The sequence below is a fragment of the Protopterus annectens genome, chromosome 7.part0 (genome assembly GCF_019279795.1).
Source record: "Protopterus annectens isolate FY-2018-M chromosome 7.part0, PAN1.0, whole genome shotgun sequence".
In the NCBI taxonomy this organism is placed as follows: Eukaryota; Metazoa; Chordata; order Ceratodontiformes; family Protopteridae; genus Protopterus; species Protopterus annectens.
Genome location: NC_056739.1, coordinates 1,642,647,793 through 1,642,670,722, shown reverse-complemented (window position 1 = coordinate 1,642,670,722; position 22,930 = coordinate 1,642,647,793).

The following is a 22,930-nucleotide window of genomic DNA, read 5'->3' as shown; positions in this document are numbered from 1 at the left end:
ATATATATATATATATATATATATATATATATATATATATATATATATATATATAAATATATAGATATGTTATATCTATTTTGATATTAATATATATATCCACACACATACATCTACATGTTGAAATGCATTCCCTGTACGGCTGAATGCCTGGGCTTTTTGATATGTTTGTGAAAGCATCAGGCTTATGTGTATCTGACATGGCTTAATGGTAAATCACTTTGTGAATGGTGTGCAGGATCCTGGGTCTGAGCCTTGCAGAGGCTCTTTATTTCTCTGCTGGGCAGAACAAGTGCTGTTTGATGCAGAGTGATTAAGGCACTTTTTAGCAGTTCTAAGTGGGTTTGCGCCAGTTTGCCCGGAGGTAAGCACTTCTAACTTCCGGTTACAGTTTTTTATACTCAGTTAGCTTTTCATTTGCTTAACCAGTGTAGGCATTGCTTACCCCCGCACAAACAGACTTAAACCCGCTTACTACTGCTTAAAGGTGCTTACTCCTGCTTATCCCCGCACTAATTTCTTTAAAAGAAAAGTAAAAAGGGTTGATAGGAAAGTGGTGAAAAATGGGCACAAAGAGGGAAAGACACTATGGAAAATAGCTAGGGATGTGCAGGAAAGGTGTAGGGAAGGTCCATAGCTACCCATTTCTTCTACAGTAACAGCTGTGCATATACACTGACTTTGGAGATAGATTTGGACAATCAAACCCCTGAGAGAGGGGTGAAGACAACAGTAATATTTTGTGATGCCACGGCCAGCTGAGGTGGGACAGGTGGGACTGCTTGGACCGGCCTTCCCAAATGTGCTATAGTGTTTAAATTTTATCATCCTATGTGGGTTAGTAATAGTCAACACATTCTAGGGTTAAGTATAACAGCATGCATAGATTTTCCCATTAATCCAGACACTAGATATGGAACAGTTGCATAGCAAACGGAACACATGCATATATGGGACCGCAGTGGTAATAACAACAGCATGCAGGTATATTGATGGCACCATGCCACCAATGTTGGAATATTTCAATATAGCACATGCATGGAAACAGATTTAAATAATTATCAACCAATAGGACATAATCAGAACAGTGAAGTCATTGCATACCAGTTGAGATGGACATGTAGTTTATTGTTGGAGATATGGTGGGGGGAGAGAAAGATGTCAATTAGCACCTAGTATATTCTTGTAGTCCACATTACTTTACTAGTCAGTGCTATCTGTACCTTACAAGTATTACTACAGTACTCTAACCTTAGTTTGGACAGTGATATGGCTGTCATCATCATTATACATGAACTGGTTTTACCTGCAGTATACACCTCTTATCTGATATACCTGTGGAGGAAATGTTTGTTAACACTAACTGTTTCTACACATACTCACAGATTCCAAGTTGACATTGTGCACATAGCGGTCCATCTCTTTCTGCACAGACTCTGGTGATGTCTTGACCACATGCAGGTGAACCGGGACATATCTAGACTATTGCCCTCTTCAGCCTTTAGTGACTTATCACACTCTTATACAGGCTTTCCTACACAGTTATATTATGTAGCACAGTGTGAGTGACAGTGATCAGTGATACGTTATTATTCACAGCAACTGCAACACTCACAGTTCCATACAATATCAGAGTAAACAGTACCAGTACAGTGTATCAAGCTTTTTTTTATTGGCACAGTGTTCATATCCTACGTACCTGTGGGTGCAATGTTTGTTAGCACTACCTGAATGTTGCCACACAAAGTACCAGATTACACATTAGTATTATGCACATACATCTCACTCTGTTACTGTACACACTCTGGTCACAGCTTGACAACATGGGGTGTAAAGAGGACATACTTGGCTTATTACTCTCATAACAGTTTTGGGAGTTGCTAGAGTGACAGGTTTGTTCTCATAGATATGTGACAATCAGTTGTATTCCCTGTTTCCTGCCTAGACATCTGGGATCATCCCACAGACTTCCCAGGGGGACAGGGTGACAGGCAGCAGATATGGGCCCATATACTGGATATTCTAGTCTTATCTGTACAGTTGTGAGGTATGATTCTGTATGCAGCCTACTTCCACTCCCAGTATTCAGACCATGGCTGTGTCTGTTACAACTTAAACACTGCGCACCAGAATTGTGTGTGCTATATAGATATTGCTGTATATCTCCTATCTGCTTTCTGTCTTATAAATCTCCTGTGGTATTGTATTCTGACATTGTAGTACAACACTCTTGTACAGGACTTCCTAGACAGTCATATTTTGTAGGACAGTGTGGGCAACAGTGATGAGTAATACCTTATTATTTGGAGCAACTGCATCAGTCACAATGCCATACAATTCCAAAGTAAACAGTACCAGTACAGGGTATCATTCTTGTATTTCTGGGCACAGTGTTGGTATCTGACAGACCTGTGGGGGAAATGTTTGTTAGCACTACCTGAATGTTACCACATACAGCACCAGATTCCACATTACTATTATGCACATACATCTCACTCTGTTACTGTACACACTCTGGCCACAGCTTGGCAACATGGGGGTGTAAATGGGACATACATGGCTTATTACTCTCATAAGGTTTTGGAGAGTTGCTAGTGTGCCAGCTTTGTTCTCATAGATATGTATCAATCAGTTGTATTTCCTGTTTGCTGCCTATAAGTCTGGGATCATCCCATTGATTTCCCAGAGGGACAGGTTGATATGCAGCAGATATGAGCAACTTTACTGGACATTCTGGACATATCTGTACAGTTGTGGGGTATGATTCTGTATGCAGACTACTACCACTGCCAGGATTTGAACCATGGCTGTGTGTGCTAAAAATATAGCAGTTCACTTCTCAGTTGCATGTGTGATTCAGATTTTGTTGTCTTCCTTTTCACTGTTTTCTGTCTATGTGTCTCTCAGTTGTACTAATTGCCCTCTGGGTATTACACCAGTCATATAAGGCATTCCCACACATTCTATTTATGGTGCACAGTGTGGGTAACAGTGCTTAATACAACAGTACTATTACGTGATTGCAAATCTACATTACCATATGATACCAGAGTATACACATGCAGTCCAGCAGTTAGACTTTTATTGTCAGGCTATTACGCTTTTATTTACATACAAACTATATGAGACTCTTCCTGCCATATTCTCCAGTGTATGCAGTACTTGTCTTAAACAATACAGGTGTTATATAGGCAATAATTTACTAATACTTTTAGATTTATTTCTTATGGCAGTACATGCAAGAGTATTACTGACCTGCCTCATGTCAAAACCTCTCCAGGTGACTTCTGTGGGCCTCCTGCTTTGCAGCCCACTCACTTGCAGCTGTGGAGAACATAAGAAGAATATTTAGCCATACCTATCCATGATATACATGAGCTGGCAATTATTACACACATAGTGGAGTGATACTTACACACAGCTGGGATAACCCCTGCCATTCTAGCCTCTTAGATCTACTGCTCCAAGAGGTCCCCATTATGCCACTTCAGGCCGGCATAGTGATGCCTGACCTGCTCACCAGTTCGGGGTATGCCAGTAGCACTGGTGAAGTCACTGACGAGATGGTCCCAGGCTTCCGACTTGTATTGGGAACCCTGGTACTGGCCCTGCAACAGTCTCTTCCCATGGTCTTTGACAAGGAGTCCTGCCATGACTCTGGAATCCTGGATGCACCAGCACTGCATGCGGAAGCGCACACCTTCTCCCCTTTCTGCCATAGTGCCTGCAAGGGGAAGCTATAACCAGTTATGAGATGTATTCCCACCTGTTGGGTTTAAATAGGGCCAATTTCCCACACTTTTCCACGACTGGCCAGTTTTGAAAAGGCTAGGCTATGGGCAAACCTTCTTACCTAAGGTTGGCATTGTTTAAAGGGGTATAACACTGGGCACATTGAGTTAGCTGGCCTACACATTGCGTACACCTCCTAAGCTGGCCTGTGCAATGCTTAACATTGCTTACATTAGACTTTGCATTATATTTTCATTTTCGCAATGATTTCTTATTCATTTCATCTTATATATATATATATATATATATATATATATATATATATATATATATATATATGCCTGGTATCCGTGATTTATGTGTATGTACACTGTATGGTGTCCTTTTGTTTTATTGGGGACTTTAACACTCTATTACCATTGCACCTCACATATGAGCTTACTGCTGTACTCAAGTTCACATATTTATGTTATGTTGTGGGTTATAGAACATATGACTGTATACTGATTCCTTTCATAGGTTCAGTTTGATTTTACTATAGTGAGGATTTGTTTGGTGATATTTCATTTTTTTGTACTGCTGTGATGGCTTAGTGATTAACTACTGTGACTAGAGTGTATAGGGTCCTGGGTTCAAGACCTGCAAGGCTGTTTATTTTGTTGCTGGGCAGAACAAGGGCCATTGGATACAGAGTGATTAAGGCACTTTTGAGAAGTTGTAAGTGAGTTTGTGTGGGTTTGTGCTAGGATAAGCAATGCTAACCTCCGGTTAAATATGCTTACAGAGAGTTAGCTACAAAATTGCTTAACTTGTGTGCGCATTTCTTACCCCATTGCAAATGGGTTTAAACTCACTTACTAGTGCTTAAATATGCTTACCACTGTTTATTGGTGCTTACTAGTGCTTACTCCCACTTACAATTGCACTGATTTAGACAGTAATATCTAATGGTTCTTGGGAAGGTGGGGGAAGTTTAAGCTGTATGGAGTTGTCATTCATTACATATTTTACCTTCCATTTGTATCCATGATTCCTGTGTACATATACTCTATGGGGCACATGTGCTTATCTGGGGACTTTGTAACATTATGATACTGGCACCTCACATGTGCATTTAATGCAGTACTCCAGTTCACAAATATATGTTATTTAGTGGGTTATGCAACTAAAATATTGGTCACAACGTGATTTGCCATGGAAAATGGAATGTGCTGCAGTGGGACTCAAACTGGGAGTGCTTGTTCATAAGGCGAATGCTCTGCCCACTACACTATTGCTATACTGCTTCATTTGCATATATCTTCCTTGTTATCCTCTTCAGCCATTTAAGCTGCATCAACCGTAGCTAAGCGAAGGGCACACCCGCGCACTTATGGTTAGCTATAATCGGATTCTTAATTAAAAAAAGGTTTGTTTATTTGATTTGTATTTACTATTGCTGTTGTACATGTGAGGGAATGTTATTGGGGATATGCAGACACCTATGAGCGGTCTCACTCATTCCTTTGGCCTTTTTGCAGTTCTTCATTGTGGGGTATGTATATTCTGAGATCTCTGCTCTCAGACACACTCCCTGCACTCTTACATGCTCCATATAAGATTAGGATCTCAGGCAATGTGCCTTCATTAATATGCATGGCTCGCTGCTGTCCTGCTCCTAAACGGCCGCTTCCGTGCAGGACCAAGCTAGTCCTGCACAGAAGAATAGTAAATCTGGGGGATTATCTGTGAAGTTATCAATGTTCTTCTTTTTTCTCTCACCCCAAGCTCCTCTTCTTTTATTTATTAATTATGTTTATTAATATCATTTGATATTATCACATTATTTGTAATTACCTCTTATGATGGCCTAATGTATAATTTAATATGCTTTCTGTTAAAAAAAGTACATTTCAGTTTATTGCTGTGTTCCTCATTATATTGTTTTGAATTTATTTCCATTACTCATTATTGTTTTCTGTTATGTTATTAATTACTTTTGTTTATTTCATTTTCCACAGTTCGACAAGGTAGGCTGGTTCCCGGTGATCCACCCACCTTGGCTCACCCAGTTAAAGCACTGGGGCCAAGCATGTTGGGCCACAGCCTAGTCATGCCTCCTCTGTTGCCCCTGCCCTACCTGCTCCATTGGATAGTTCTTCCCCACAGGCTGGGGGTGATCCCCCCTCTAGGACTGGAGGTGGAAGGTTTTTGTTACCCAAGCCCAACAACCAGGCATGGTGCATAGGCTTGTGCACCAAACTGTTGGTAAATGCTTATGCCGGATGGAGACCATGCTGTCCATCCTGGTGGGGCAGTCTCACCCCAGGCACAGGCATCAACCACTGCCTCCACAGTAAGAGTGAAGTCATAGTGCTGACAGTGCCATAGGTGAGGACTTGAGGCACATTGCTACTTGGGACTGGGATTCCACAACACCCTCCCCAACTAAGGTGTTCAACCCCTCTTGGATCACACACCAACTTTGTCTGCTGTCATATCTGCCTTGTCTGTCTGCAAAACCTTCCTCACCTTCCCAGCTTACCTTCCCCACACATATCTATGTCCCTTCCCCAACATTCCACTCACTCCTTAAAAAAAATGGGCACCTGCCCCCCAAATCATCCCATGCTTAACTCTCCATTTTGCACATGTCCACTGACACACTTAATTTGTTCCAAGTGGTGTGACTATGCACTTATATTGTTGTCATCCCTCTCTCTGGGGGTGACAGTCCAAATTCAGCTAAAAATATTTTCAAGAGTACAATTGTTGCTATAGAAGAAATGTATAGCTATGGTTCTTTCCTACACCTTTCCTGCACATACCTACCTGCCTTTCACTATGTTCTTCCTCCTGCTTGCATCCCATTTCATCACTGTCCTATCTCCCCAATTTTTCTTTTCTTTAAAGACTTTTTGTGTGATGCTGTGCTACGAGTAGCATTACTAAGCTTCACTAAATGGTGATATATTAATATAGTAATCATGTTCAAAAATAGACCTGCACCCTATTTTGAACTGAGTACCATTGCACCTAAAGAACAATGCATCAACCCGCCAAGTGGTACAGCCAGTTAATTAACACAGGTGTTTTAAACAAAACATAGTAATTGGCATTTTCTCATCATTAAGCATGTTTAAGCCATGCTGGGCATCATGCCACATTATGCAACTCTGCTATGAGATTAATAGAAAAATAGTAGTGCTACTGGGACTCTAGTAGAGAAATACATCACTATAAAGCCATACACATAAGAATAGATGTTAGTGAGGTATGTAACAGCGGGTTAAGTGTTCAATTATATCTAAAATGTAAAAAGACACCTGCTGAAAGATTAATGGAAAAGGAGGAGTTTAACTGGAACTGCGGTAGAGAAATACATCACTATAAAGTCAAACACATAATAATAGATCTTAGTGAGGTATGTAACAGCAGGTAAGTGTGCAGTTATATCTACAACATGTAAAAATACACCTGCTATAGTAGTAACTCAGCTCAATCTGTTAAATGCATTGAAAATATTAATTATTGGTCCCATGGTCCTAGGCTCAAATACAGCTGTGTCTAGCATTTAAAATACATGTATATCTATGGCACCAGTATACATTCTGATATGTGTGACTGTCTCATCACCTATTTATCTACCCAAAATACTACAGTTTGAATGCCTGATGCTAAATAATGGAAGTCAAAGGCCTATTGATAGGACCACATTTAAACTATTCCTATTACAACACTAGAAAGTTCATAGGTTCATAGGTGTGTACTAGGCTAATGGCCCTGGAGCCTTTACAAGCCTAGCCCATAGAAGTGCCCTGGCATCATGCCACCCAACATTAGTTCCCAGTGCCTCTATCAAGTAGAGCCACTGGAGTGATCCCTGGGGTGAACTTTCTATTTCCCATCCACTTATCAAGATTTCTCTTGAAGAGGGCCAGTGAAGTGCTCTGTTTGACATGTATGGGGAGTCTATTCCGGAGCATGGGCAGTCTCTGGGTTATGAACCTGTCCCTCCAGCATGTTCTATTGATTGTGGTAATGAGGTTGAGGTCTCTGAAGTGTGGTGCAGAGGAATTGGGATTTCTTTAGATGTAGCATTTCTAACAGAGCTGGGTCAGACATGGCTTTGTAAGTCAAGCAGAGATCGCCTCATAGTAGATGACATGAGACAGAGAATAGCTGGTGTTTATTGAGTCTGTCCATGTAGGACATGTGTTTAAGGTCTTGGATCCTCTTTGTGAGGTACTTTTATGGCCTTTACAGCTGTTGTATGTGTCTAGTGAGGTACATGTCAAATGGGACATTATACTCGATGACTGGCCTAATGAGGGAAGAGTAGAGAGAGATGATTACCTCTTTCTTCCTGGATGCAAAATCCTTGGTAATGAGATGTGCCACATAGAAGGACTTTCTGACCACAGTGGCAATGTGGTGGTTGAAGGAGAGGTTGCTATCAACCTATGTCCCCAGATCTCTTATAATGTCTTAAGTGTTCAATGGGCTCCCATTGATGTGGTAATTAGTGGGAACTGAGCTTTTCCCAAAGGGGATGATAACGCATTTTTTGGCATTGAGCTTAAGGCCATGGTTTTGACACCAGTCATTGATCTGAGTGAGTCCTTTCTGTAGGATGTCTACATCACTTTGGGAGTTAATAATGGCTCCCAGCTTGCAGTCATCTGCGAACTTGGTCAGCCAGAGTCCCTCCATGTTGGCCTGAACTTCTGAGAAGTAGATGCCAAATAGGAGAGGATCTAGGACCGATCCCTGTGGAACTCCACTCGTAACTGGTCAGCAGTCTGACTTGGAGTCCACTACTTTCACACTATGGGTTCTATCTGTGAGCCAATCTGCAACCCACCTAGTGATATAGGGATTGATACCTAGTTTGGTGAGTTTATCAATAATTCCTGAGTGGGGAATGGTATCAATGGCCTTGGCCAGATCGAGGTAGGCTGTATGAATTGCCTTGCCCTCATCCACAGCTCTGGTGACTGAGTGAAAGAAGTCAATCAGGTTGAGCAGGCATGATCTACCTTTCCCAAAACCAAATTGAGTGGGATCTGGAGTTTGTAGATTCCCAATATCCTTGTTAATTAAGTCCATGATGATGTGCTCCATAGCCTTACATATTAGACTTGTCAGGCTAATGGGGTGATAATTCCCAGGGTCTGTAGTCACTCCCCCTTTATGGTTTATGTTAGGTCATGCATTAGTATGAATCCCCAAAGGATTTTGAAGTATGTAATTCAAATGAGGCCCAGTCATATCAGACTGCAGCCCACAAAGATTTGCTAGTGATATTACAGACAAACACAGCTGCACAAGTAACATACATATATGGAGGTTGTGCTAGAAGCAAGGGTTTCCAGCACACATTCCAGATGACTACCATGACATAACACATGACTTGGCAGTTATCCAACTGGTTGACATAATGGTAAATTTACCCTCTACCTTGTTCTAGGATACATCAAGCATGTTGCCTTTTACTCTGTTAATGATACTTTTGACTAACATACTTACCTTAAACACATACCTTCATTTCCAGTGGGATGGGTTCCCCCAGTCAGGCTCTGGCTGTAAACCAAGGCTGCCACAGGTCACACAGTTACTCTTAAGTGCTGTTGCCCTGCACATTCTGCAGCCCCTCTAACTATGCCTATTGCCTGCAGCAGTAGCAGCAGCTTCAGCCTGTAGAACACACATCTGTATGTAACAAGTAGCTGCTACAAACATTCTCTCTGTGCTGACATAGTTCTTTACCCCAGTAATTTCCACCCAAAAATGTGCGAAAGTTGAGGCATTATATATTGTTGAGTAGTTGCATGGGATTGGCTGATTATACTGCAAATCAGCTGTGTATGCTGCATGTAGCATTCCTGAACCACAGATTGGTTCAGAGGCAATCACCTGCTAATCAGAACCATCTTAAAAAGGCAGACTCCTAGCTAGGGGAACCATTGTGTATGAGAGTTAGTTTGCATGGTTAACTCGTTGACACAGTACTTATATAACTGTATCTTTCAGCAGAGGAGTTTTGTACTCCATCAGGTATGTAACCATTTTGTTTCCAACATGATGCATATATTTGAATATACTTAGGGGGAATGGGGATTACATCAGTAAGCCTTTCTTAGAACTGTACTGATGACATGCCATTGATCTCCAGCTGTGTTACACCTACAGAGGATGTAGAGTACAGCAAGTTTATAATGCTGTGTGTTAACTAGGTACACAGGTCTTCTGGATACTTCCTTTGTTAGCAGTTGTAGTAGCACCCTGGTATTTGGTTGCCTCTGTTGTTTATTCATATGTTTTGGGTGGGGGTTTTCCTGCTATGGGGCACACTACAATGGACTTCTGTGTTGGGTGTGTGATCATACTTGAGTATCTGTCATGGCACAAACAGGAGTAGATCACTATTGCTACTAGCCTAGCTGCATCCACAACCTTTTTATGTTTGGCACACTTTTGTTTATGAGATGTGTAATCAAGCAGGGAATACTAATAGGTTTCCTTTATTGCTGTATCTCTACATACTGTACTCCCATATATGTTATCCTAACATGTGTTCTCACTTATTTGTATTTCAGGAGATGTCATGAATGCAAGATGTCGTGCACCTTTCAATGAGGTAGAAAATAACCTCATCACTGAGGCCTTGAGACAACCCTATCAAGTCCTGCTGTCTAGATGGAGGGCAAATAGGCAAGACCATGCAGCCTTGTGTGATGAACTGGTGCATAACATTAAAGCTGTGGGTCACCAGAATCACAGATATGAGGAGGTGTGACACCATGCCATTGACATGATTAACTCAGCACACAGACATGCAGCAGACATGGTCAGGGATCATCAGGCACTCATGGTGGGCCTGCAACAGAACAACCTCTGCCAGCCACTGAAGAATTCCTGGCAAACCTTGCAACACAGGATATCTCCCAGGCATCTGTCACCCAGTATGTTGTGGATGTGGGTGCCACAGTTTCCATTCAAGAGGAGCATCCAGGTATGCTTAGTTGGATCAGCATTGGAATACTGTAGCATTCAACATGTCAGGGTGTACACAGTTTTATGTGAGTGTCAGGTGTTATATAGGGGGGAGGGTTAGCTGCAGTTTTAAGCTCATGTACAGTTTGTGACCCACATACCTGTTAACATAGCAGCTACTGTAAATGTGAGATATTTGGACATATTACCCCTGTTATACTGTAACATGTGGTGCTGTTGCCTTTACCTCTCCCTCAAATTTTTTCAGGACCATCAGGAATAGGAATAGGCTGTGCTCCTGCCTGCTGGTAAGCATAAAACTGTTTTGTCAGAGATGTAGATTTAGTTCAATGTATTTGTTAAAGTGTCATCCCAGGCCTACTGGTTGGATTGCTGTACTGTCTGCATGATTGCCAACTGTACAGATATTTTCTGACTGTACACAGTTTAGATTCATACCTATGCCTTGTAGGTGTGACCATAGTGATTGATTTGATAGTATTGTCAGGACATTACAGATTGCCAGAATGGCCAACTGTGCAGAGTTTTGCAGAATGTCAACAGTGTACATCATTCAGGTTTTACTCATGAGATTCTTGTTTAATTAACTTTTGTTAACAAATAATTACAGATTTGGGTTATAAAATAATGTCCTCATGTCCTACTATCTGAGGTTGTGGGTTATACAAGTCTGTAATAATGACAGCAGTGCATATGGCTTAACATATATTGTAACATAGTACTGCAGAGCATAGTAGTGCAGGAATTAATGTAATGCTTTTCCCTTTTTATCACAGGTGACCAGGGAGGTTGTTTTTTGTCCCCTTCACAATGTGATGTCAGTGTCTCTTCAGATTCTGATGATGATGGTGGCCATAATGAGGCACAGTTGGGGGTTGCAGGGGCTGAATCTGACACAGAGGTTGACATCCCTCATCTGCCCTCATTATCACTGTACACAGCCAGTATGCCTATGCATACCCAGTCCCCTGTGGCCACACATACTGGACATTGGGAGGGTGGGGATATTGATCAGGGAAGTGTGGCTACTGTGGCTGCAGTGACTGTTGACACTGTCCATAGTCAAACAGTTGATGAGGTTCCACACAGGCAGATTGATAGGGGTGCTCATAGGAGTCCTGCTGTCCCTCCACCACCTGTTGCAGGTGTCTCATCATATTTCGCTCAGTGATGTTTAGGGCCATCATGGAGGCACAGGCACATTCAGAAAGGAACTCCTGATGGAATGCTCACAGTTAAGGATGCAACACAATCTGACAAATGTGACTTCCTCCACTGTGTTGCTGATACCTGGATCAGTTGACTGACGCAGTGGAAAGATGTTGGTCTGAGACAGATCACACTCTATCTGTCTTGAAACATATGTTGTCTGTGATGGAACATCTGGTTGGAGTTGAACATCGGCCTCATGGACGTAGGTCAGCAACTACATCTGCTGAGAGTCAGCATGGCTGTGAACAATCACGATCCCATAGTGGCAGTACATCCAGCACTCCAGAGAGGAGTGTACTGTCCACACCAAGAGATGGAAGACATTGGGCTCACGGTCCTGGGTGTTCTGTTGGAGGACACATTCCCAGCAGACAGCAGTCATGCTCAAGTAGTAGCACAGCATCTGACCTTGAGGAGTGGAAGTTCCAGTGCAACTCCTGGCAGAGCCAGTTCACATGTTTGGGGCAGAGACAATGAACTGTCAGCTCTTCCATTCACAGCTCACAGCTGTCCAACATACAGACACACAGAGCTAGCAATGAGCTTGACTGTGTTCATGCAGACCCTCACACACTACTGTCACATTCAGATCACCTACAGACACACATGCTACATTTCCATGGTTCATCTCGCCTGCTTCCCTTCTTGACTCAAACACACGCCTGCAAACCTATTGGGTCAGCCTAGACCTCCTGCACCCCCACACAACACCCTGTGCAAATGATGATACCTGTGCCACATCCGTATCATATTTCTTATGGATGCAGGGAAATAAAGCTATGTGTATGATGCACAGGACTATCTAAACAATTATGAATTTGTTTCATTCTATGTTCCTTTTGACATGCTCCTTTACTGGTCATTTTCCGAAATTCTACATTGCCATTTATAATGACAATACAGTAATAGTATGTGTACATTACGATGGATGTTGTTGTAATGGCTGTGTAGTTACACAACAGGTGTCACATGGAAATGTTTACATTTCACTTTCAGGATTGTGTAGGACACACTTATGGGTACACATCTACAATCAACTCATCAACATTGAATGTCTGCACAGAAGACAGATGTCATCAGAAAGCTAAAACAGCATAGGCTCAAGGATTCATAGGTTACTATGTGTTTAATAGGCTAACAAACACAAGGGCATCTTTAAACCTAGCCATGCATCCCTAAACACTGCCAAGGTCTGATACCCTTGATAAGTGTAAGCAGGGTTTTGGGAGCTGAAATATCTACAAGCTGTGGTGTGGGAGATGAACCGTCCACAGTTTCCCTGTGTCTGTTAGAGACATTGGTCCACAGCCAAGTATGATTGTCCTGTTCCCCATCCGATTGTGTAAGTTGCACTTGATTTGCATTAGGGCGGAACTCTGCTTCACATAAATGGAGAGCCTGTTCTATATAAGGTGTAGTCTTTGGGTTACATACCTGTCTTTCCAGCATGTCCTATATATACCAAAGGCAAGATGTAGGTCTGTAGAACAGGTAATTATGGTGCTACTTGTTTCACGGATATGCAGGAGGTCCACAGTGGGGACTGACACTGCCCCGTATGGCAGGCATACACCTCCCCTTCAAAGCATGTAGGAGATGGAATACATGGATAGGGCCTTGACACGGTCTGCATAGGACATGTTATGTACATCATGTAGTGCATTACTGAGTAGCCCCAGTGGATGTTGCAGTTGTCAGATATGCCTGGTTAGTTACATACCAAAGGTGGCATTGCACTCAATGATATGCCTGATGAATGCAGAATACAGTGGAACAATGGCTTCATTGGAGTTACATGTCATACCTTTGTTTATAGGTTGCACAACATAGAATGATTTCCACAATATTACAGACACATGACAGTCAAAGGCTAGATCACTATCTATGTGTCCATAAGTCCCTGACTACTCAGTCAACTGTTTGAGATGTGCTGTCAATACAATACTTACCAGGAGTAGATGACTTCCCAAAATAAAGTATTGTGCATTTCTTGGTATTTAGTGTTAGTCCATGACTCTAACAACAACTGTATGTCTGTGTCAGCCCATCCTGGAGAACATTTGTGTCAGTGTGGGATTCAATGACAGTTCCTCATTTGCATGAAGTCTGCGATGACTAAAATGTTGGAGTGTGGTCCTTCTTGAGATGTTGATCCATGTGTTGATATGCGTGTTATTTTCCCAGAGTGCATATGATGCTGCTGAGGGAATTTGTTATCTGGATTTTCTCTTTGAGGTCTTTGTGATTTATGAAGGTTACATGTCAGTGCCTCAGCTCATGTTTGCTTTGGATTTTATGTGATGGCTGTGGTGTGTGTACCAATGCCTACCTTATTGACATTAGGAGCAATTTTATGTGAAAGCTTTGCCTCCAGTGACATTGTTTATATACATCTTTCACATACCATATCAATTTGTTTGATAATGAAGTGGTTGTCGGTAAACATGGGGTGATTTCTACATTGCCTCAGGATGTCCATATCCACCAGGGTGGTAAAGGTAACAGTGGGGAATCCTCATGTCCATGGTAACAGATCCTTTTTATTGATTAAAGAGCTGCATTGAGAATGTCACTCAATGCCATAAGTATCTGTTCCAAAACTATGGGGACAATGCACACTGTGTGCTGGTTGTCCTGTGTGCAACTCAGTATTCGAGTTAATTCCATCATGTTTTCCAATAACAATGTCACACAAGGTGTCTGAGTCTGTACAGAGCACTGCCAAACACTGGAGGGGAAACAAATACGTACACCCTTTAAAGTTAAAGATGGAGTGTTTAGGTAGTTATTCTGAAGTTAGACACTAATCAAGCAGTCCATACTGAAAACAAACAATTACCATGTGAACAATGCTGAAAAGAGGGGTGTCACCTGAATTGCTGCTGCCTGGCTATTACTACTGCTTGTCTCACCATGGCCTCACTCTGCTGGGATACAAAGCTCCTATTTTTTGTCTCCCACCAGAAGCAAAATGTTAGCACCTAGCTCAAGATAAAAAGCAGGCCACAGCCTGTTTGTTGATCCGCACACTTGTCCCAGATGATGCAAGGCTCTGTAGGCTTGTTGTAGCCTTTTCTAATTAGATGCCTTGAATAGCAACCAGACCAATCATTTGGCATTTGCATGTATTATGCCTTGGGTCCAAGGCTCATAGGATTTGATTAGGGTACTGACCTGATGGTGAGAAGGAGCACAGCTGCATCACAAAATATTGTTAAATGTCAGGTGACATAGATGTCCAAGGTTGCTCTATCAAGCTCCACAGTGGCAGTGATCCATGTTAGGTAACAGTTTCACAGCAATTTATGCACCCTGGCCTTTAACAGTGTAATGATGGTGATCTGCGTGGCATGGGTGTGAGGCTTACTGCAGATGGGTGGCCACCTTTGGGCAATGTTTATGTCCCTCCCACATGTCTTAGGTATGTCATACTGTACATTTATGTTCCAGGAATACTAAACTGTGTTCCCACATCATTTCACACAACAGCCATTTGCTGTCTGTTTTTTTGACATACATTGTAGACATGCAAGGCCAAAGTAATTACTGCAAAATTGAACAGGTTTTCTGTACATGCACGGACATGTACATCTTCACTGCAAAGAGTGCCTACAGACAGTGTGTTGAGACTGTGAACTTCAAGGGTGTAGCAGCATGACCCTTACTTAGTTGGAGTTGTTCATTGTCACATTTGTAAGTATGCTATTGCGACCCTGCCTAATAGCAGGATGATGGTTCATGCAAGTGCCACAATCCTGGCAAAGCAGTGTACTCTATCTACCATGTTATCCCACACTATCAGGTACTGTTTTACCTTAGAATGATACCATGAAGATAATAACATGTTACATTTAAGCATCTGTCAGGCCACTGCTTAACCATGGCTTTTGTGACATACACACAAGCAATAATCTATGGCTAATGGCATTATCACTGAATGTTGAAGAGATGTGATCGGCATCCCCAAACTTCTACTCCTGCTCCACACAAACATAACTTATGAGAGATGCATCTATATTAAAAACCTTGAATCCATGTTCTTTCACACACCAGTCAGTACATATAGGATCATAGGTAGGTACTAGGCTATTGGCCGTAGGGCCTATATAAGCCTAGCCAAAAAGGTACCCTGTTTTTTGCCACCCAAGAAATTTTTTTCTTGTGCCCTTGTCAAGCAGAGCCACAGAAGTGATCCCTGGGGTGAATTTCCTATTTCCCATCCACTCATCAAGATTTTTCTTGAAGAGTGCTAATGAGGAGCTCTGTTTGACATAGATAGGTAGCCTGTTCCAGAGTATGGGAAGTCTCTGGGACAGGAATCTATCCCTCCAGCATATTATGTTTATTGTGGTGACAAGGTTTAGGTCCCTAAAGCATGTCATTCGGAGGGATTGGGATTTCTTTAAGTGGAGCATGTCCAGCAGCTCTGGGTTTGACATAGCATTGTATGTTAGGCAGAGATTGCCTCTGAGTAGGTGATATGCAATGGAGTAAAGCTGGAGTTTTTTGAGACAGTCTGCATAGGGCATCTGTATGAGGCCAGTAATCCTCTTTGTGAGGTATTTCTGTAGCCTTTCCAGTTGTTTTAGATGTCTTGTGAGGTACATACCCAAAGGGGCATTGTTCTCTATAATGGTCTAATGAGGGATGAGTAGAGGGGAACAATGACCTCTTTTTTCCTGGATGAGAAACCGTTTGTGGTGAGCTGTGCCATGTAGAAGGATTTCCTGACCATTGTGATGATGTGATTATCAAAGAAGAGACTACTGTCCACCTATGTCCCAAGGTCTCTTATCACACTTTCAGTGTTAAGTAGACTACTGCCTATGTGGTAGTTCATGGGTACAGAGTTTTTTTTCCAAAGGGGATGATAATGCACTTTTTGGCATTGAGCTTGAGGCCATGGCATCTGTCTCATTGAGGCCCTTTTGTAGGATGTCCACATTGTTAGGAATTTTGATTATGGCTCCTAGTTTGCAGTCATCTGCAAACTTAGTTAACCAAAGACCTTCTGTGTTAGCCTGTACTTCAGAAAAGTAGATACCAAACAGGATAGGACCCAGGACTGAACCCTGTGGTACTCCACATGTCACTGGTCTGAAGTTGGATTTGGAGTCTGCTACTTTCACAGTGTGGGGTCTGTCAGTATGCCACTTGGCTACTCATCTTGTGACATAGGGATTTATACCTAGTTTAGTGAGTTTATCTATAATTCCAGAGTGGGAGATGGTGTGGAAAGCCTTGGCAAGATCTAGATAGGCTGTGTGAACCACCTTACCCTCATCTATGGCTTTGGTGACTGCTTCAAAGAAGTCTAACAGGTTTAGGAGAAATGATCTGCCTTTTCCAAACCCAAACTGTGTGGGGTCTAGAGTTTGGAGATTACCAATGTCTTTGTTTATGAGTTCTATGATGATATGTTCCATGGCCTTGCAGACCAGGCTCGTCAGACAAATGGGGCGGTAGTTCCTGGGGTCTGTCATGGCTCCCCCTTTGTGGAGTGGGATAACCATCGCAGTGCACCATTCAATGGGCACAAAGCCTGAGGTGAGGGTATGATTGAACATGGTACTTAGGAGGGGTGGCAGTTCATTCTGTAGTTTGTGTAGAATGCAGCCTGGGATGTTGTCATCCGATGTGTTCTTGGCTTTGGAGAGTGAGGTTTTTACCTGTGCAGCTGTGATTACAGGAACTTTGCATTCTTCTGGTATAGAGATGGGCCCTTCAGGGGGTGAGGGGGGTAAAGTTAGCACTGATATTGCCAGGATTATGGCAATATCAGTTGGTTCTGCATATTTAGTGCCATTGTGCTGTAACTCAGAGCAGATCTGAGTATTGCCATTGAGATTCTTGACATAGCTATAGAATGCTTTGTGGTTGTCTTTAGAGTCAGTTGCAATTTTTATTTCATAGCTAGCTTTGGAGGATTTCATGAGGCATCTCAGATTCTTACTGAGGCTGACCAGAGAGTTCTTCCAATCATGGGATTTTACTCTTTTTTGCAACAGTTTCTTTCTTCTGTTGTAGAGTTTGTTTATGGCAGAAGACCATCAGATTAGCTTCCTTTTTTTGGAGGATAGCATCTTGGTTCAGTTAGGGATCGCATGATCCATGCACTTGTGTAAGTGCTTATAAAGTGTATTTGTGTAGGATTCAGCAGTCGTACCTCTATTGTCCATCTACATGGATGTCGTGAAGTTTGCCACTTCTGTCTTAAGAAACGTGAAGTTGGCTTTGGAGAAAATGTTTACAGTTGTTTCCCTAATGGGGGTGGGGGCAGGATGTGAATGTCTAGGATGATTAGCTTGTGGTCAGATCTGACCAACGAGGAATTGACCTCTGGTGTGGAACACTGGTCGCCCATTTGGTAATGACCAGGCCTATATTGCTGCCCCTGGTGGGGTTGTGGATAAGTTGATCCAAGGTGTTGGAATTTATGAATTCCAGAAAATGTTGAGCAAAAGAGTTGGTAAATGGGTAGTTTTCCCAGTTAATGGTGGGGTAGTTGAAATCACCCATTATTAATGTGTTGGGTTGTACTCTAATATTTTCCAGTGTATCAAGAAAAGAGGAGTGGGAATCCTAGGGCATGGTAGGGGTTCTGTAGCAAGCTACAATTTGGATTGTGGTGTTGCCCAGAGTTAGTTGCACTTGGATAATCTCGGATGCGTTATGCTGAGCAACTAGCTTGGAGGTGTGGACATCCTTAATGAATATGGACACGCCTCCACCTTTAGTGTTTTGGTCCGGGTTTGGTGGCCGAAAAGTGTGGTATGAATTATAGCCTGGTAATGCAGGGGTGCTCTCTGGAGCCTTGAACCAGGTCTCTGTCATTGCACAGATGTCGATGCTCTCCATTTTAAGGAGTGCCTCAAGTGAGTGCATTTTGAGGTTTAGACTTCTAGCATTGAGTAGCATTACCCTCAGATTTTGCTTGCTTCTACATGTTACAGTGATGAATTTGTCATTTGAACCTTGCCTAAAAAAGGCACTATACGGGTGGCAAGAGCCTTTGCCAGTATCCGGAATCCCAAGGGAGACAGGTGCAGGCCATCTCTGGCAAAGCATCGTGGTCTGTCGATCATGTCATCTCAGGCAGACAGATACTGGATTCCCTTAAAATGACACCAGAAGCTTAGCCAATTGTTGAAGTCAATCATTTTGTCTTTGTACTGTGGTATCATTCTGGGTGATGGCAGGATGCTACTCAGGGCTAGGGTCATACCTGCCTAAGCTACAAGATCGGAGAGCTCCTCCATGTCTCTTTTCATGTAGCCCAGGGAGGTACATCTCAGGTCATTCACACCAACATGGACAATGATAGAGTCATATTTGTTCTTGTTGTGGAGTGACTTGAGTGTGTGCGTTATGTGGCGGATCCTGGCTCCTGACAGGCAGCTGAAAGTAACTTTCTCCTTGTTTAGCCTGGTGAGTGGAACATCAGTGTGCTTGTCTATAGAGTCACCTATGACTAGAGTGTTGGATACGTTATGCCTTATGGGCTGTAGTTGAGCGGCACACTGAGTTTGTGGGCTATGTGTCATTTGGGTTGTGTTGGGGGGTGAAGGTTGCTTGCATTTCTGCTTTGGAGGTCTCGGTTGTTTGGGCAGATTTTTATTGAGAGCCTCTGTGAATGTAGGTGTGTGTTTTGTGCTTCTATGTGTGTGTTTTGGTGGTGTAGGTTTTGAGAGACTCTATGATGAGTGTGGTGAGGTGCAAGTGTTTACCTTCTCCTCTTGACTGTCTACTCCAGTCTTTGGTGAAGAGAGCTTTGCTTCCAGTTTGGCTATATAAGTGCATCTCTTACAGGTTGTAGTGTTGGGTGGTAGGAGGAGAGGGTTGTCTATGTACATGAGGCAATTGCTGCATTGACCCAAGATGCCCAGATTCATCAGGTAGACAGGGGAAAACACCGGGAGCTGACTTTTAGACATGCCTGGATAGGTGCTTATTTATTAAGTACTAAAAACTGTTTTCCTCTAGTCAAGTGAGGAAAGTTGAGTGCTGTAGTAATTTGTAGCCTATTTAGTGCTTACAATGAGTTCTGAATAAGTGCTGAGCTCAAAGAAACAGATTTAAGTAATAAAACTAAAAAGCTGGCTAGTTGTAAGGGAAAATTTGAAGAGCAGACTTTATGACGCTGGGAATAGTTTAACCCTAGTTAAGTGGGGGGGGGCTCAGGAGCTTACAAACAGTCCTGGATACAGCAAATCTGTATCTGGACTAGACTTGTTACAGGAAAGGTGGGAAAGAAGCTTAGAATTTTTTTTCAGTAAAGTGGAAATGGAGAAAGGTGGGACATAAGTTAATTCAAGGTTTAGAATCAGAGTGGGTTGGCCTTCACAAATATTCTCTCTATTAGACTAAATGAACTAATTACACTAGACTGGGAGGATTGTCCCAGATCAAATATGCAGTATGGGTAGGCAACAACAATAGGGAAGGGAGGTGGGAAACTAAAACTATTACAGCTACTAGCAGTAGCCACTAAATGAAAGTTTTAAACAGATCAAGGAACAAGCAGACTCTAGAGAATGCTTTTAACTGCAAACAGACCAGACTAGAACACAGAAACCTCAAAAAATCAAAAATGCACATAAAAGCACAGATAGAGCACTCACAAACAGAAAATACAACATGCACACCTCACCTCCTACTCCACCCAAATCTACATCATACATGCCTATACATGTGGAGATCCATACTAGAAACATATCTAAACACCAGACACGTCACAAACAGAAAGGCAAGCAAGCTACACATAAAGCTACCTCTGCAGAACACAGTACACATAATAGCTAATGCATCACTGTCTCAATGGTCAAAGCATTATGGCAAAGCAAAAAATCAAACATTAGTCATAGGTGATTACATTGTGAGATACATTGATGTTCTTCTTATCAGGCTAGATAAGGGAAAGGTCATGGCCAGGTGTCTGTGAGGTGCCAGGATATGGAATATCACACATGCACTCGAGTCTGTCAACAACAGGTAGTGTTATGACTGCATCATAGTTCCTGTTGGTGTGTAAGACTTGAGACATACAACTCTGGACTGTATGAAGACAGACATGACTGAGCTATTGCACTATGTATCTCAGGCAGGCATGCCCTTAGCCATCAGCTGCATTTTACCTTCACCTAGGATGATGGCTTAATACAAACAAAATATAATTGAATTTAATAATAGGCTTAGCGTTAGGTGTCAGTCTAAGAAGATCCACTATCTGTCATCCTGAGATAACATGCTCAACAGATCTTGATGCTTTGCCAGAGATGGTGTTCAACTGCCACCCCTGAGATTTCAGCTACTGGCCAAGGTTCTTGCCACCTCCATACTGCCATTTTTAGGTGGTGTCTCGAGGACAGAATTTCCAATGTAAAACCCCAAGTGCAAACAACCTCAAGGTTATGCTTCTAAATGATAGGAGTGTCAACAAGAAACTGCATTCACTGGAAACTGACATGTAGACCTCAGACTGAATGCTTGCATACTAATGGTTGCAATGTATAAATATTCATTAAGTTTACATACGCATCCAAACTGCTTAAACAGTATGATTCCCTGGATAGACTTCAGGTACTATTGACTGGTTGTAGGACTCCTTTTCAAGTCATTGCCATCTACAGGAAACACTCCATGAATCAGGACACCCATTTTGCTTATTTGGATCTACTTGAGTCTATCAAGATACACCCAAACATCATGGTGTTGGGTGACTTTAACTAACCACTGACTATGTAGATTAGTCGTGTTCAAACTCACTTGCCCAAAGTTTACTCGACTTCGTTAACTACAATGCCCTGGACCAGCAGGTTGACACCCCCCACAAAAGGAGCTAATATACTGAATTGGGTGCTTACCAATATGAAGGAATCACTGTAGCACCCCCACTGTGAGGTTTCTCCTTGGTGAAATCTGATCACAAATCAGTCTCATTCAAAGTAAATATCACACCTTACACCCCCATTTGTAGCAAATACACTAAAGAAATTCACCAAATCAGATTACAACCTCCTATGGGATGGTACAAATAGCTTCCCGGCACCTCCTCCTTCAGATAGTACTGGCAACTATGCTGAGCTCTACATCAATACTTTATACAAATGCCTATATAACTGCATTGGCTCAGTTTTACCTGACAGGAGCAAAACAAGCTCTTCATGGCAGAGCAAACCTGCCTGGTGGACGACTGCCAGTAACAGGCTTTACAATAAGAAGAAGACAGGAGGGAGGGACCCTCCCCTAAATTGGAGTCCCCCTTAAACTGTAAACACTAGCTCCTCAGATTAAACTAGCAAATAAGAGTTGCTGTAAAGTCCTCCAAAACAATGTATTGGTCCAAATTAGCCTCCCCCACAAAGGACAACCACAAGACATTCTACAGTTACATCTGTAACCTAAAAGGAAAGGCCCACATTTGTGCTGAACTTGTAGTTAATGATACCACATATACAGAGCCTGTAGACATAGCTAACCTGTTGGTGAATAGGTTCTGTGAAAACTTCACTCCCCTGTCCCCACCACATGTACCCCATGACTTTCCTACCACTTGCCTCTACCTTGTATCTCTAAAGAGCACGTTGAAAATGGCCTCTATATGGACAAAAGCACAGCATCTTTTGGACCTGATAAAATCACAGGCCAAGTCCTACATGGGCTCCAACATGGAGTAGTCACACCATTGGAAACTCTTTGCAATCATAGTGTAACCACCGGCTTCATCCCAGCTGACTGGAAAGCAACCACCATTATCCCCTTGCACAGAGGTGGTGCACCCACTGACCCCAGAAACTATAGGCCTATTAGCCTGACTTGCCATATCTGCAAGGCCATAGGGCAAATCATCACGGACCTTCTCAACAAAGATATGGGTAATCTTCAAACAATTGACCCTACACAGTTTGGATTTATCAAAGGGAGATCATGCCTGTTAAACCTGGTGGGCATCCTTGAAACAGTCACCAAGGACCCGGAAGAGGGGAAATAT